Consider the following 16,758-nt stretch of genomic DNA (forward strand, 5'->3'; position numbering starts at 1 on the left):
GCTGGCTCTCACTCCTGGGGACTTCTGACGGGAAGGGTGGCAGCAGTGTGGGTTCCAGATTTCTCACCATCTTCCTCCCTCCTAACCTGGAAAACCAAGCTGAGGGCTCGGGCAGCGGGGGTGTTGGGTCAGCTCAGGTTAGTGCAAAGGACATTTTACGCTCTGGTTTTCTTCCAGCCCAAGGGTCAAGAAATGCAATTCATTGTTTGTTTGGGGTTGTTCCTTTCTTTTTCTCTTTCTTTTTTTAGATACAGTTTTTGAATTAGATTTTATTCGGATTCAGTGAAAAAGGAAAATTGGGGTTTGGTTCCATGGGTGCTGTGAAGCGAAGTCCACTCCGGTCACTGTAGGAGCCCGAACAGAAGGTACCGGCCCCAGCAGTTTCCTGAAGTTCCCCGAGTCAAGCAGCTCACTGTCTTCAGGCAGAAGGGTGTCTGCTCACCACAGGCCTCCTTGAAGCAAAAACCAGGGGCTTCATTTGTGGGGACATCATGGTGCTGCTCTCGGCTGGGGCCTGAGCACACAGATGGCCTAGCTCCTCAACAGTGGGGACAGGGTGGAGCGCAGTGGCCAGGGAGACAGCTGGCTGGAGGATGCAGACCAGACGGAGAACTGCGGACAATGGTCACCAGGCCTGTGGAGCACGCCCTGTGAGAGCCACCATGTGGTAGGCCCTGGGGAGGTGACAGTGCAGGACTGGGGGAGGGAAGGCGTTCGGCAGGAACATACGGATCACCCACAGGACAGTGGACAGTCCCAACCAGACAGAGAGCAGTGCATGGCCGCTCAGTGATGGTCAGGACCAGCTCTGGGGTGTGTGGGCTGGGAAGCAGTCCCTGCAGAGACCCCTGCAACCCTGGTGGCATTTGGGTTGGACCAGGCCAGGGGAGAGGTTTGGTCTTGGAAAGTGTCACCTCCACAATATCCTTTCCCTCCCTCCTTGCTGTGTTTCCATCCCTGCCCTGGGTCCATTTGAGAGGCCATCCCAGCTTTTTGAAAAGAATGTCACTGCTTCCAAGACAAGTGCATTAGTTTTCTACTGCTGTCTAGCATGTAGCTTGAAAAGACATGCGCCTGTTATCTTATTTTCTGAGGGTCAGGAGCCCAGGCACGCCTAGCAGGGGCCTCTGGCTGGGGTCTCATGGGCTGCGCTCCCCTGCAGAGGGCTGCTGGCGAAGAGCCTGCTTCAGGCTTCCTCAGGTTGTTGGCAAAGTCCACTACCTGGTGGTGACAGGACTGAGGGCTGCACTTCCTGCGGGCTGTGGGCTGCCCTCAGTTCCTGGAGGCTGCTTGCAGTTCCAGTGGCCACACGGGTTTCTCCAGTGGCCACTTACTTCATCCAGCCAGCAAGGAGGGAATTTAGAGAAAGTCTGCTAACAAGATGGAGTCCTACATACATAATGTAATTGCAGGAGTGATGGCATGTCACTTCTGCCACGTGCTGTTGGTTAGAGTCTAGCCACAGGTGCCATCCACACTGAGGGGACACCTTCACACAAAGGCATGGGCAGCAGGAATCAGGGGCCGTGGGGACATCTTAGAGTTTGTCCACCACAACCAAAAGGCCAGGTCCCCTCCTGACTCTCAGCTCCTGTCTGGCGCCCCCAGAGTCTGATGCTGACGGCAGAACCTAACCACGGTCACAGCCTTCTGTGACGCTCCTCCTATCTTCTTTGGCTCTCCTCTGCCTGAAAGAGTGGCACAGGGAGGGATTCTGGGCCCTGAAGTCAGATAGTCCTGGACACAACACTAGAGCCTCTCTTCCTCTGCTGTGTGACTTGGGCAAGGGAACCTCACTGAGCCTTGGTTTTCCCATCTATAAAATGGGAATTAAAATAGTGCTTTCCTCATTAGGTTTTTAAGGTGATTAGAAAAAAATCAATAAGCACTATCTGGTGCATTGTCAATGCCAATAAACAGAAGCTATTGTAATTACCAACCTGGACAGGCCTGGAGAGAGGCTGCTTGGCCTCACTTCCCTCTTAGTCCCTGCAGCTGGACTTCTGGCTGCTGGAAGGCAGGACGGAAGCCACAGACCCTGAAAGTCTCATTTTACCCCCAAAAGGAGAGTTGGTGAGGAACAGTGGCAGGATACTCAGAAGAGACACCTTCCTGTCTCAAGGGTTAATGTTGGCCTTACTTTGTGTGAGACTATTTTCAGTGGCCTCAGTTTCTCCATTTCCAATGTGGAGCTGTTATGCCTCATTTATTGTCTGACACACTCCATGATGACCTTAAACTCAACACAACTAAGTCCAACTGTCATCTTTCCTCCTAGAGCATTCCCTCTCTTCCGGTCATCTGTGTTGGTGGTCAGCAGGAAATCCCAGGGCTGTCCTTAATTCCTCCTTCCTCCATTACAGCTCCTCTGGCCTGCTCTCACCCCAGGCCTTGGGAAGACTGCCTCCAGCACTGGTCCAGGTCAGTACTTCGCTGCCCTACTTTCCCATTGTGATTTTTCTTCAGAGTCCACCCCACTGCCTTGGCCCCCCTTACTGACTTGCTTGTGCTCAAAACTGTATCTCCCCCTGACTGCAACTTAGTTAGCTTGGCATTCAAGGCTCTTTGCCCCACTGCTCTAATGGCTTCCTCCCTGTTACCTACCTGCCTTCTGTCTATGAGTCCCTGACCGCTGCAGTCCAGCACAGCACCTTCTCTCCCTGCAGCACCAGTGACAGCTCTGGAAACAGGCATTCTTGCTTGGTTCATTCAGATGGTAAGAGCCAGGGTTGTGCCAGCCGGGAAGGGGACTCAGTTGAGAGTCAAGATGCCCCAAAAGCAATCCAGGCCTGGCCCTCATGAGCTAACTCCCTTCCTTCCTTCCTTTCCCTTCCTCCCCTCCCCTCCCCTCCCCCCCTCCCTTCCTTCCTTCCCCTTCCAGATGCAACCTCACTTCTTCACCTTGGCCTCTGACCCCTCCTGCTCCCCTTTGCCTGACCTCTCCAGCACCCAGTGTGGGATGTGTGTGGGCCTGGGCCTGCTGGCTGCCAAGTGCTTGCCCTGGGGAACTCTGAGTACCCATGTGGTGTTTGTGCCCCTCTGCCCTCTCTCAAGCCATATGCTTCAGGAAGGTATCAGCCTGCCAAATGTGAATGAGGCACCCTAGTTTCACTCAGGGCAATGGCTGTGCTGGGGCTCCTTTCTGGCAGCTCATCAAGGCTGACTCAGTGAGTGACAGAGCCTCTTTTTGAGTGATTTCACAGCTCACTTCTTCACGCACATGTGCATGCACGTGTACTCATGGCCAGCATCCTGGCTGAATAAGCACACACGTGTTCATGGGCACGTGAATGCGCACCCTCGGCTGGTTCTCGTTATTATTTCGGAGCCCTGTTGCAGAATCCTGTGACTGGGTCTCTGTTCAAACGAGACTTCAGATCCTAGAACATAGGTGAGAAGAGGCCTATTCACTTTTTCTGCGATGTGGAGGGCAGGGCAACTTCCTCCCCAAGCTACTGCCACCACAACCACCTCCCCTTAGTAATGATTTGTGACTTCCCACAGGTCATCTCATTTTACCCTTAAGCCTTGGAATTACAAAGTTTCATTCTTGTTTTACAGATGAAGAAACAGAAATGAGGGGTTGAATCCCAGGTGTCCCCTGAATCCCTGGTGACAATGGCCTGGTCACCCCTGATTGAGGTCTGCTCCTTGGGTAGTAGGGGCCCTGACAACATGGCTGGCACCTATCCTGGCCTGAGTTCCCTACTGAATCCCTCCCGGGGGCACTCTCTTGCCCGTTGCTGGGCGCAGTGGAAACATGAGTTTCTTCTCCCTGCCTGGGCACCTGCACCAGGTGTCTGTGCTGACGTTGCCTCCCCTGGCTTTGTTCTTTAGACCAGGTGTGACCACATCATTTGTTATCCAAACTTGGGTGGTCCGAGAGTGTGCTGAGCTGATGAAACAACAGCAGGAGTAAATGCATCAGCAACGGGCAAGGTCGAGGACTGGTCTGGGTGCAGCGGGCAGTGGTCCCCTGAACCAGAGCCCACAGCCACCCATGGTGTGGCACCCAGCTGTGGGAGCAAGTGCCAAGTGCAGATGGTGCTTCTCCCCACTGCCCGCTCTCAGGTTCGGTCCTAGCTCCTGCACGAGGCTGTGAGGTCAGCCTCTGAGCGAGCCCGGAACGGCTCCTGTGTCCATGCAGTATGGAGCCTGGAAGCAAAGGGCTCTCCCTTACTGCTGCTAGGAGCGCCTCCCCCATCCTCGGCCTTCCCCAGCCTGGCCTCACGCCCTTGGAAACAGGCTGAAAAGAACGAGTGGTGCATATCCCAGGGAGCAGGTCAAGGCCACACCAGGATATGGTCCAGCCCTGGATTCTGCATGTGCTTATGGCAAAATGCTCTTGACACACCAACCTTTCCCACCCTGTGCTCAGCTTGCTGCAGTGCCTGGTGCCCTGTGAGTGCTGTGGGCAGCTCAGGATGTCTGCAGGTGGAGCTCTGCCTCCAGGTGGCAAAGGCCTGTGAGCAGAGCCACCATAGACACCTGCCTGAGCTGGGCTGAAGGGGGCAGAGGGGAGGGTTCAGCAGATTCCCATACAAGATGAACAGCCTGGGTGAGACAAGCAAATCAGCAGCTGCTAGTGGAACAGCAGCACCAAGACCCACAGGCAGGGCGGGTTGGGGAGAGGCGGGGCAGACTGCAACACCAGAGCATCTGGGAGCTGGGAGGGGCACTGACTCGTCTTGTCAACCCTTGTCTACAGAGGAGGCAGGGACAGACTGCTACTTGAGCCGGGGTGCTGAGCACTGGCTACGATGGGGACGTGCAGTGTGCAGCCTGGCATAGCCATGCAGGCTGGGGACCCACTGGACCTGGCAGGCCAAAAAGCAAGGCATGTGGTCTTGGCAAGGCCTGGGGACCAGGACCAAGCATTCCAGGTAACCTGGGAGTCTGGCCCTGGCCCTAGGGTCTGTGTGTGGGCCACCTGGGAGAGCCCTCAGAGCTCTCAGGCCCCGGTGAGGCTGGGACTCGGATGCCCCGGAGGCAGGGAGGATATGAGCAGACAAAGATAGTTTGTCTCCACAGTACTGTCCCCCTATCTTCGTGGTGTCCGGTCGCTCTCTGCCTCAGTTTCCCTTGGTGTCTGATTCTGAGTGAGGGAGTGATTGGGTGGGACCCTCCCGAGCGTTGTGCCCTCTCTGAAGTCTCCCCAGCTTGCTCTTCCCAGGCTTGACTGCTCATGGGCCCCACCAGCCAATGTCCAACCTGTCCAACCAGGTAACCTGCTGTGCATTTGTTGGTTTTAATTTCTGTACCCAGCTTCCAGGCCATGGCTCCTCTGGGACACAAGGCCTTACTTGCTTCTGGATCCCACCACAGGGCCCTGGGCCCAGCACAAAGCAAGAGCTGGACCAATATCTCTATGACTCAGTTTCCTTATCTGTAACTCTTGCTGGCTATTTTGGGGATCAAATGAGGGAATCTATGGAAAACATCTAGCATGAGGCCTGGCACACAGTTACCACTGAAAACGTTTGGTAATATAAAATAGAAGAGTGATTATAACAACCTCCACCTAATTTTAAAACCAGCTGAATTCAAGCGCCTGGAAGGGAAGGGCTGGGAAAAGGGCACGTCAGCGTCTTCCCCATGGTTCAGCACTCACGGGCCTTTGGCGCAGTTTTCTAGCAGATTCCTCTCTCCAAGGGTAAGGCTATGCCAAGATCGGACTCCGTGGAAAGCAGGCAGGCTGGCACATGGCGGTGTGATAAGCTGGGTGTGTACAGTGGCCAAAGCACCTAGAGAAAGAAGATCTGCTGCATGTGGGGAGGCCCAGCCTCTGAGGTGGGAACTCTGGCCCTGCTCTCCCTGCCCTGCTCAGATCTCTAGGCCCAGTCGGCGCCTCTGGCTGGCACTTTCTCTAAAGTTTTCCACTGTGGTCTCCGCACAGCCCCCTGGGCGGGCACTGCCTATGTCCCTCTTTCCCATAGATCTGGAAATCAGCTGGGGACTACAAGGCCTTGCTGCGGGCAGGCAGCCTGGGCCTGCTCTGGTGTTGGGACACCTCCTGCTGCCTCCCCACCCCACATTACTCCTGTGTCCCTGCCCAGAGACTGACGCTCAGGGAAGGACTAGGGATTTCAGAACATCAGGTGTTACCTCTTCATCTCTTCTCCTGCCCCCAGAACTGTCAGAGCACTGAGACTCTCCTCTTACGGCCTTGGGGTTGAGGGGTGGCCATCAGCAGGGGGGCTAGGGCCACAGACCCCTGGGCCCTATCACTTCCTGCCCTTTTGCCCCCAGCTCCTCCACCAACTCTGTTGCTTCTTCCCTTAGGCGCCTCCTGTGGAATCAGCTAACCCTATTGCCTGGATGAGAAATAGTTAACCAAAGGTGTTGAAGGGGGTGGGTGGCGGAGCTCGGCCTTGAAGGCCTGTGAGCCTAGGGTGGGCTGCATGTGCTCCCCCTGCGAGCAAGCAGGCGTGAGCAATACAAATGGAGGGTCCCTAAATCGCAGTCCTCCAGAGGGAAGATTATGCTGATGCTGCTTTATAGGCCGTGTGCTATACACCTGGCAGCAGGGCGGCTGGGGACAGCTGAGAGGGAGCCTGAATAGGTAAAGGCACATGCTAAGGCAGGCTCACCGCATCCGCAGGGGTTTCGGGGTCACCCAGGGCTCTGGACCCCAGGAGGTGTTCTGGGAGTAAGGGAAAGACTTCTTTCTCAGGGTATCAGGAAGGTGGCAGGGAGAGGGACCTGGAGCAGAGTGCAGGCATCACCTCCACCTGGAATGCCCTTCCCCTCACTGTGCCTCCACCAGCTGAGTCCCAAGCAGGCCTTTAAGGACTTGGCAGGTGCACTCATCTGAGGACTGTCACAAGGGGCTAGACACTAAGGAAGCTCAGCTGGCACTGACGGTGAGGGAAGCAACCAGAGGCCCAAGCCTGCCAGCATCCTCCTCAAATAGAACGGGCTCCTTCCTCTGTGCTCTCCATGCCTGGCTCATGCATTAACTGAGCTTGCAGGAGTCTTTTTTACCACAGTAAAAAAGAACTGTCATCTGGAAGGTCTGGTTAGATCCTTCAACAATGACATACCCCTTAGGGCCGTGACACTGGACTGGGAGGTCAGAAGGCTTTCCCTGCAGTGCGGGTGGGGTGGGCACCTTTGTGTGGTGTCAGGTGGGGCTGCTGGCTATCATTTGGGAGTGTCACCCTGAGGAAGCAGGAACAGGGTGTACCCAGAGGGTCCAGACATGCTGCTTAAATGTGCGGGACATGGCTGGAGGGGTGTGTGTGTGTGTGTGTGTGTGCGCGCACATGCACATACACACTCACACACACACACTCCGCAGCCTGCTGTGTCTCCCAGTCCTGAGGCCTGAGGAGGGGTGGAGACTGAGAACAGCTGACACTTGTTCCCAGAGAAAGAGATTTACGGGTCGGAGAAGGAGTTAATATCGACAAGTGATGAGTTAGGCGAGTAATACTTCACCTTAAATTCAGGAACTGATGGAAAAAGAAAATAAGACGCCAAGCGGCTGTACATCAACATAAGCAGGCTGGTGGCATGAGCCACCTGCTGCCTAGGAGCGAGGGCCCTGGGCCCCAGAGGGTCGATGCCACGCGAGCGCTAGCCAGGGCCTCCCTGCGGAATAGGGCTGTCTCTCCTGCTCTTGCTATGGTCATGGGACAGGGGAGAAGTCAACAATAGCACGGGGTCTGAGCTGAGGGAACCCAATCTGCCCAGATTGCCCCACAAAGGCAGTGTCTCCTAAAAGCTGCCAGTGTGGCCTGCCGGCTAGGTGGCACCATTCCATTACCGTGCCTCCCAGGGGGCACAGCACTGACACCTCTGGGAGTAGGCACTTACCTCCGAGGGCATCAGGATGCTAGTCATGGGGGAGCTGGGTTGAGGATGGTCCCGAGGACACCCTTGAGGTGATGCGCAATCACTAATGGGGACCCAGAGGACTTCTGGCCTTGGCTGGCCCAGAGACAAGCAGCTGCATAACCAAAGTCTCCAGGCAGCAAGGGTCTCCACAGCTCCCCCAGCCTGACGGTTGCTAGGCCAACCTTGCTCCCCGGTCAGGGGGCACATGGACACACTACAGCACGCGAACGAGGCAATGGCTTAGTGAAGGCTCTGTGTGTATTTTTAATGTGGTGCCTGTGGCCTGAAGGATCTGACCTTCCTTGGGGCCCTGACATATAAGTTGGTTCCCCTGGGCCAGTTGTCAGAGGAGGCCTGCTCCAGCCCAAGTGAGAGTGCCTTGGGGTCTCAGGGTCAGCCTCTTAACCCCAGGCCTCAGGCACTGCTCCTGCTGCCCTCTGCACTGGTCTGTGCCGCCAAGGGGACAGGCAGCCTGCGAGAGGGAGGAGCGGGAGTTGGGAGACATAGGACATATTCTAGAACAAGGCACTAACGTGCTGTGTGACCTGAGACAGGAGTGGAACCTCTCTGAGCACCAGCTTCCTTACCTATAAAAAGAAGGAAGCAACTTAGAGTCACAGAATCCTAATCCTGGGACAAGCCTTGCAGGCCAAACGATCTGCGTCTGTCCATTAGTCTGTGACTCCTGGTGGCAAATTCTTGCCCCTCAGACTCATTTCCTCTCCCCTCTACCTTCCAGCAATGTGGCTGGCAGGCTCCCTTCTTTCTCCTGCCTGCTGCTCCTACGGCGTTTAGTGGTGACCTTACCAAGGTAAGGGGCATAATTTGGGTGTGGAAATGCTCACATGGCTCATGCTCCTCATATTTTGGGTGAGGAAATTGAGGCTCTGCAAGATTCTATCACCCAGTGCATTGCTGATGCAGCTGTGACTAGAACCTGGGCCACCCATCTGGTCTCCAACTCCTGTCAGGCCAAGCGAGGGCCCTCCTCCCTCTCGGCAATTTCCCTCTGCTGAGCTCAGGGCAGTGAATTCTGGCTTTCTTTCCCTCAGGAACAGGGATGGGGTGACCTCAGGCAAGGGCCCCTCAGGACTCCTCCATCCCCCTTCTGGTAGTAGCTGGACCTTGTTTGCTTCCTTCATTTTGAGTGTATGGGGCTTGGGAAGTGCTTTTTGGTGAGAGTGGTTCCAGTAAAACAGAACTGAAGTTGAATCCACTTCCAAAAAGATTAAGCCCTGTTAATCTGGCAGTGTTTGTTTATAAAGGACACGTTCCTCATCTCATTTCATGTCACTGGGGGCAGTGGTGCAGGGTTATTATCTGGCTGCGTTCCCATGCAGGTGGGGAAACTGAGGAAGGGTCAGGGATGTGAGCAAGATCCCATGCTAATTGTGGACAGCCCAGCACCTGGCATCATGCCTGGCATAAAATAGGCTGTTCAGTAAGTGTTTGTTAAGTGAATTGTTAAAAAAATGAATAATAAAAATTGCTAAGCAAAGCATTTACTATTTATTGCATGCTCTGAGTGATCACCATGATTAACCGTAATGACTCATTCCTTCCTCATAAACATCCTATTATCATCCTCATTTTAGAGATGAGACGTCTGAGGCACAGAGAGGTTAAGTAATGTCCCGAGGCCACATAGTAGGAAGAGGTAGAGCTGGGTGGCCAAGAGCAAAATCCATGCTCTTGGCCACCTGGCTACACCTTGTAAAGTCTAGAGCAGCACTCTCAGTAGCACTGTCTGTGGTGCTGGAATGTTCTGTACCTGTGCTGTCCAAGGTGGCAGCCACTGGCTGCATGTGGCTACTGAGGTCTCAGGATGTGGCTGATGGGACTGAGGGACTGCCCACCCTGGGAGGCAAAGCAGCCCACTCCACATCTCGTGTTGGGCTCTGAGGGTTCTGAATAATGGTCAGATGAAGAGCCCAGAGTCTTGAGACTAAAGAGACTTGGGCCTCAGCTCCACTCCCTCATTAAGAAGAAAGGATGGAGAGAAGTGAAGGAGAGAGGCGAAGGAATGCACCAGTCAGGAAGGATGGGCAGAACTGGGCCTGTCCTGGGGCGCTTCTAATGCCCAAGGCCATGCCTTTTGCTCTGTTCTCTTGGCTCCCTCTGTCCCTCTCTCCTCCATGGAGCAACAATAACGACTCACGTTTCCCACATACAAGAAGAGAGAAACACTGCTCCTGGCTCTAATACTGAGCCATGGGTCCCACAGCCCCATGGGCAAGGTGTATACCTGAATGCAGTCAACTCTTTAATCCAGACTGAGAAGCTCCACTTTCAGGCTTACCTGGCAAAGCCCTAACCCCTGTCAGGCACTTGGCTGGGAGGCTGCAGCCCTGCTGTCAGCTGGTGAGCGCAGGGAGCACAGACTCATTTAATACTGGCTGGAGCTAAACCTCATTAGAAAAGTAAATTTGCTGTAGCTGCAAAAAAAAAGGCAAAAAAAAAAAAAAAAGCAACCCACACAACTCTTCCCAAGCTAAACAGAAAACCTTGGGTTTGGATTCTTTGATGCTTATGTTCCCGGCACTGCCTGCAACACAGTAGGTACTCAGCCAATGTCTGTGAGAGTGGATTTTGTGTGATCTCCACCCACCTTGACATCTTTCAACCTGGACAATGAGAGGCCTCAGATATGGATTTCTTGCAAGGTGCATGAAGTTTTTAGACAGGCATTGGCTAATAAATCAGAATAATTACATTCACCACTAGTTAGACATGAAAATGTTGTTGCTGTTGCTCAGCAAGGGGACACTGAGAGTGTCCTTGTGACAGAGCTCGCCCAGGTGGTCCTTAAGAAGGCCTGGAGTCTGGAGGTGTGGCGAGCCAGATGGGGTGGGGCAGTGGGAGAGATGGGGGAGCCTGAAACAGTGCCAATGTGATGGGCTCCAGGGTTGGCCAGGGAATTGCTACTCCAAATTTAGAGCCATCCAGATCTTGGAGGAATATGGGAGAGGGTATGAAAAAATACATTAAATTAATAATCATCTAGCACTTCACCTAAACCAGCCTGGTGAGAGGAGGCCTTAATTTCTAGGCCTTTAGGAAACTTGGACTTAGAGGGCTCAGTTTTCACAAAGTCCACTCACTGGTCGTGGAAGGAGCTGAGGCAGGCCCTAGCCTGGCTGGGAGCCTGTGCTCTGCAGGCCCTACTTCCCTGTACCCAAAGCTCTTCTCCAGCAGGGTCCCCAAAGCTCTTCCTGACTAGGGGCCTGAGGGGTGCATGAGGGAGGCTTTTCTTTTTCTTTCTCCCCAGATGCTACATCTCCCCAGAGTCCACATCCTTCTTCATCCCACTGTATCCCAGACCAGGAGGGTGGTGGGTCAGGGCTCAGGAGCTGGGAGCCCTTAGCAGTGAGGGATGAGTCCAGACAAGAAGGTCTCCCTGAAGATCCCTTATCTCACAGCCTGTCCCCCTTCTGCCTTCCCTTCAGGACTCCCCATGAACTACCCTGGCATTCATTAAAGCTACGAAAAGAGCTTTCCTTAGGAGACCAACTGCTCCACCCAGAGGCCTCTCTGCCCTGGTGGATGACTGCTGATACTGGAAATCTTGGGAAAGAGGGTGCTTGGGCTGATCCTAAATGCACCCCTGGGAGAGCTGGACTTCTGCCTTTGGGCCTCGCTCTGTAGCGCTGCTCTGTGAGTGTGCTTCTGTGTCTTTTGTCTGGGGTCTCAAGCTGACTCCTCTGCCTGCCTCAGACTCTCTCAGATTCTTTCTCTTCTTCAGTCCTGCCTCTCTTCTCCTCCAATTCTCAGCAGAGGGGAGCCCTTGGGCATCTCTGTGCCAGCTCATCCCTTTTTTCCAGCCAAACTAAACCAACATTCATCCCTCTCCTCGAGCCTGACTCCCTGTGAGCTTACCCTTCTGCATTTCTCACACTTGCAAAGCTCCCAACATGCCTGCTAACCCTGTGCTCCAGGAGAAGAAGTGCAGCCAACTCGGTCCTTCCACCCCTCAAAAACTACTGTGGGAAAACCAGCTCTTTCCAGAGGCCTGAGGCAGAGAACTGGGCTGGCCCCATGGGCATCTTTCTCCGGAGACCCTGGCCTCTGATCCAGGCTCCAGTCTTGTCACTGGAGCTGTCCCACTTCGGTGGTTTACCTGCACCATCCCAGTCAATGCTGGCTCATCCAGAAACCTAGAGAACATATTTGAGCGTCCAACATGCCTGGACATGGAGTGATTCCCAGGCCTCCCCCAGTCAGGTACAGAAAAGGCACAGCAAGCCACTGGCTGCTGGGCTGAATGGGGCACAATCCCATTAACCCTCTCTGTTCCATTAGCCCTAGCAAGGCTTCTTGCCCCTACCACAACGGGTGGAGGGAAATGGGATGCAGCTCCAGAACTTGTGGGAGTGCCTGACATGGACAGGTCTTCATTCCATATGAAGAAAGAGGGGACTTGGTGTAAGACTAGTAAGGCTAATGTCAACACTAAGCAGGTTCTGGCAGGAAATGTCTCTGCCTCTATGGTGGCTATTGGCAGAATAGGGAGACTGGGGCACAGAAGACAAATGTCAGAAAACCCTAAAGCGACAGTCCTAAGGCCACAGGCCCCTCAACCCCAGTGACTTAGGAAGCTGTATCCTCCCATTTCCATACACAATAACTTCACAGTGCTACATGCACGAGGACATCCCCACCCAATCCATCCTTTTAAACAGTGCCTGCCACACAACCCAAGCTCGGGGTCCCAATGGACACCCAGACTGGTACAAAGATAGAGCTGCCCCCACCAGCGTGGGGCTAGCATCTGTCAACAAAGGCCACCTTCAGACTCCTGTGCATTAGAAATCCCGAGTCCCCAGCCCTGGCCTCAAGAAATCATCCAGTAGTCTAGGCCTGGACAGGTGAGGAAGGGGAAGGGGGGCTAGTCAAGACCTTATTTATGTATTTGTGTGTGTTCTTGGCCTTAGCTGCTTGGTCCCAGGCTGTCACTTCCTTTCCCTGGCACTGTTAGATCCTGTGGCTTCCTTCTCCTTGTGCGCCTTGCCTGTCAGCTTCCTTTTCGGAAGTTGCATGCTCCCACTTTGGAGGAATGAGGACCTCAGGCCTGAGCCCAGGTGCAGAGGACTGGGTGGTGAGCTGGTCATGCCTCCTGCCTGCCTGCTATAGTGAAGGTCCCAAGGACCCTTTTCCATCCCTGCCACATCTCAGCCCTCTGCCTCCCCAGCAGAGCTGCAGAGCTTGGGTCCCCTGAGGAGCTCACTTGCCAGCGTCTGGAGCCTCAGAGCCCTTGGGGATACTGCAAGCAGGGTTGCAGCTGGGGTGCTGGCCCAGATGAGCCTGGGCCACCAGGAACCACCTGCTGAGGTGGGAAGGGACAGGCGAGGTAAGAGCCTGGACCGGCTGTTGGAAGCTACTGAGAACCAGCTCTTCCCTCCATCCTGGGCTGAGGAGGGCAGGCATCGCCAGGGTTTTGTTTGGAAGCCCCGGCCTTTCCGGCCCCCTTTCCAGCTGTCCCCGCTGCGCGCACAGCCACACACACACACACACACACACACACACACACACAAGCGCGCGCGCACCCGCGAGGACATGGCGTGGGTACTGATGGGGACGCATAAAAGGGGCTCTGTGCGCTGCGGCGGCGCCGCGAGGGTCACTGACCTGAGGCGGCGAGTCCGGATCGTCCCCGGCGCGGCTCATTCCGGGCGGCGGCCCCTAGACCCCGGCCCCGGCGCCCCCGGGCTGCTGCCCCGGGCAGCGCGCGGCCCCCTCCCCGGGGACTCTCGGGCTGCGGGCCCCCGAGGGCCACTTCATAGCCGCGGGTCCGAGCGCCCGCGCGCCCGCCCGGCCCCGCCGCCCGGCCCGACTCCTCCGGGGCTCAGCGAGGCGCGCACGGAGCGCGGGAGCGCGGGAGCGCGCGGGAGGCGCGCGCGGGGCCGCAGGGGCGGGCGCCGGGAGGGAGGCGCGGGCGGGCGGGCGCGGGGAGCGGGGAGCGCGGCGGGAGCCCCGCCGACCCGGCGGGCTCCGAGTCCCCTGCGCGGCGGCTGCGCCCGAGCGTCCGCGGCCCCGACAGCGCCTCCGCCCCGCCCCCGCCTCTCCCCGCCCCCGAGCGGGCGCAGGCCGCCGGCGGGACCCGCCGCTGACGGTCGGTACCAAGCTCGCCAGCTAGGGCGGGGGCGCGACGAGGGCGGCCGGCGAGGACGCCCCCGGGGGTGATGCCACCTCCCGCGCACCCCCTGCGCCCTTCCCCGCGGGCCGCTCCGGCTTTGCGCGCCCGGGCGGGGGCTGCGGGCGGGGCGAGCGCGGCCGGGCCCGGCTCTGGAGAGTTAAAGCTCGCGCGCCCCGCCGCCTGCCCCCCACCCCGCCTCCATCCTGGCTGTTCCTGGCGCCCAGCTCGGCAGCCTTTCTCAAAGGGTGATTGTTTCCGGGCCGGGTTGTTGGGGGGCGGTTCTCTGGGACCTAGAAGCAGAGCTGAGGAGCGGGAGGGTGCGGCTCCCTCCTGGGCTCAGGGCTCAGGCACCCCGCAGCGGGAGATGGCTGGTGGGGCTCGGATGGTTCCTGCCTGGTTGCGGGGGTACCTGCGTGGGGTGGAGACGGGGGTGCACAGGCGCCGGCCTGAGCGGTAGCCCCACCTGTAGGCTCTGCTCCCTTGCCGAAGGCATGCCAGTCTGCTGAGTGCCAGCCTCAGCCCACTCCCACGGCGCCCTGGACATTCCAAAGCCAAGGCAGGGGGGCAATGCGTGGGGCGGAGAGGAGCTGGAAGGGGACAATGGAGGAGCCGGGATGGAGCCAAAGGGCCCAGCGGGCGATCCGGGGATTTCTCAGGGGGCCTGTGTGTGCGGAGTGGGCTGGGGCTGCGTGACCAGTGAGTCTGTGTGTGCACATGTGTGTGCATGTAGGTATGTATGGGGTGCCGGGATGCAGGTGGCATGTACCCATGGCATGTACCCATCTCTGAAGATACTCCCAGATGCTCTTTCCTCAAGTTGCTGGAGACTTAGAAGCTACCCTCATCTATTTTTGGAGGGTTTGCACAGCTTGGCTGGTCGTCCTCCTGGACACCTGTAGTCAGGGACACCCCTGTGCTCTTCACAGCCACAGAGAAGGCCAGCTCTTGCAGCTGGGTCCTGGCGCCGGCCGGCCTGGGGATGTTAGTGCTTTTCCGTAGCTGAAACTACTGCATGGGTCTGATGCTCCTTCCATTACCCGGTGACCAGCTCTAGGCCCGCTGTGGGGCATTGCTGAATCAGAGCTGTGCCACCAGGCGCTGTGGGCTGGTGCTGAGAATCACAGCACCCCTCCCCCATCGTCTTCTCTGCCCTGGTTGGTACCAAGCCAGGCCCTGCCCCTTCCAGTGAGGAGCTGAGTGTGTGGTGGGTGAAGCATGGGGTAGGGGTTGGGTCAGTAGCTTTAGAATCAGCGATTTTGGTAAAGACCATGAGGTAAGGAAGGAGCCCACCACCCACACCATCCTGATATTAGACAATGTAATTGGTAATTACTGCCCCTAGGGACAGTCGTCCTTCCCTCTCACCCCCTCTCCTGGCTCCTCTGTTTACTTGCCCTCGTTGCCGGGGAGGCAGTTCTTCCACACCGGACCTGAGCCTCCTGCTAAGGTGCAGGACCATTGCCTCGCCCTCTTAATGAAGCATGAACTACAGCAAGCCCTATCCTGCCTTTTCCTCCCCTATTGGGATAATTCTTGTTCCTTTAGACTCTGCTAAGAGAACTTGTTCTGAGACCGTGTTTTCCTTGCCTCCAAGCTCCGCTTCCCACTAGGACTCCACACCAACTGGAGGGAGGGGAAGGGCAGGTGCAGGAGCAGGAAGGGGGAGGGAACAGAGCACAGAGGGAGGACCTGGCCGTCAGTCTGCGTGGGGCACAGGCCGCCTCTCCAGCTGCATTCCGTCCTAGTCAGAAATCACCAAACGGTGGGGAGAGGTGACCTTGAAGAGTTTCTAGCTGCACCTAAAAGTTTCTCATTTTACAAACAGGGGATCTGTGGCCCACAGAGGAACCATCCGCAGTGTGTGGCGCACGTGTGTAAGAGTCTGAGAGGATCACACCCATAGCTCCATCAGTTCCCCCGACAGGGCACAGCGCAGGTGGCAAGCTCAGGGGGGAAGACAGTGAGGGGGCCTGGGTTCCCGTGAGACAAACAGAAGGGGTCGGAAGGCAGCAGTTATGGCCACCGCCTTGTGGGGACTGGTGTGTAAGCGCACACGCGTCTCTGCACGTGTGCAGGTGGCCACAACCTGCTTTCCCTCACAACCACTCCCTTCAGTAGCATAAAACCAGGAGTTGGACCAGTCTCGCCCTGTGTGCGCTGGCAGGCTGTGGCCCGTTGGGCCTCTCCGCAGGTGTTCTCGGGTGCTCTCTCTTCAGCCTATGGGAGCCGACCAGATGGACAGGAAGGGTGGCCAGTTTAACCCTTACCATTCTTATAAGGACAAGAGTGATGATGAAACCCCTTTCTATTTATCTTCACACTCTGTGTACAACATTTTTTAATATTAATGTTTAGAGCCAACTTAAACCAATAATGTGGGATTAAAATGAGCATGATCGGGCTTAGTGAAGAGACGACAGCCTGCCATGAGTGTTAGTGCGAAGTTTGGGCAACGCCCCAAGCGTGTGAACACACGCAAGTACACAAACAGCTGTGTAGATACAAACATACACCCAGAGGCAGGTGCACATACAACACACACAATCGTACTCTCCCATGCCTTGCGCGCACGTTTGCATACCTATGCCCACCTGCACACATGCAGAGACGTGTGTGCACTTACACACCAGTCCCCACGAGGTGGTGGCCATAACTGCTGCCTTCCTACCCCTTCTGTTTGCCTTCCTGTTGGCTCTGCAGGTCTGTGGAAATCCTTTCCTTCTTTCTTCTGGATTTAGTGCATCCCGTGGCTTAGCCCCTGCTCTGAACATCCGTAACGGCCCTGG

The 16,758-nt window shown here is 56.3% G+C and overlaps 1 protein-coding gene across 1 annotated transcript in view; it reads right to left on the reverse strand.

Annotated features, from left to right (window-relative positions):
* Positions 1-13,529, reverse strand: part of B3GAT1 (beta-1,3-glucuronyltransferase 1) — a 28,457-nt gene extending 14,928 nt beyond the window's left edge. The window contains exon 1 of the mRNA XM_087828696.1: positions 13,465-13,529. The gene's annotated coding sequence lies outside the window, so the exon portion shown is untranslated. The remainder of the gene's footprint in view (positions 1-13,464) is intronic.
* Between the last annotated feature and the right edge of the window lie 3,229 nt (positions 13,530-16,758).

Source organism: Miniopterus natalensis, chromosome 20 (assembly GCF_054644295.1).
Source record: "Miniopterus natalensis isolate mMinNat1 chromosome 20, mMinNat1.hap1, whole genome shotgun sequence".
In the NCBI taxonomy this organism is placed as follows: domain Eukaryota; kingdom Metazoa; phylum Chordata; class Mammalia; order Chiroptera; family Miniopteridae; genus Miniopterus; species Miniopterus natalensis.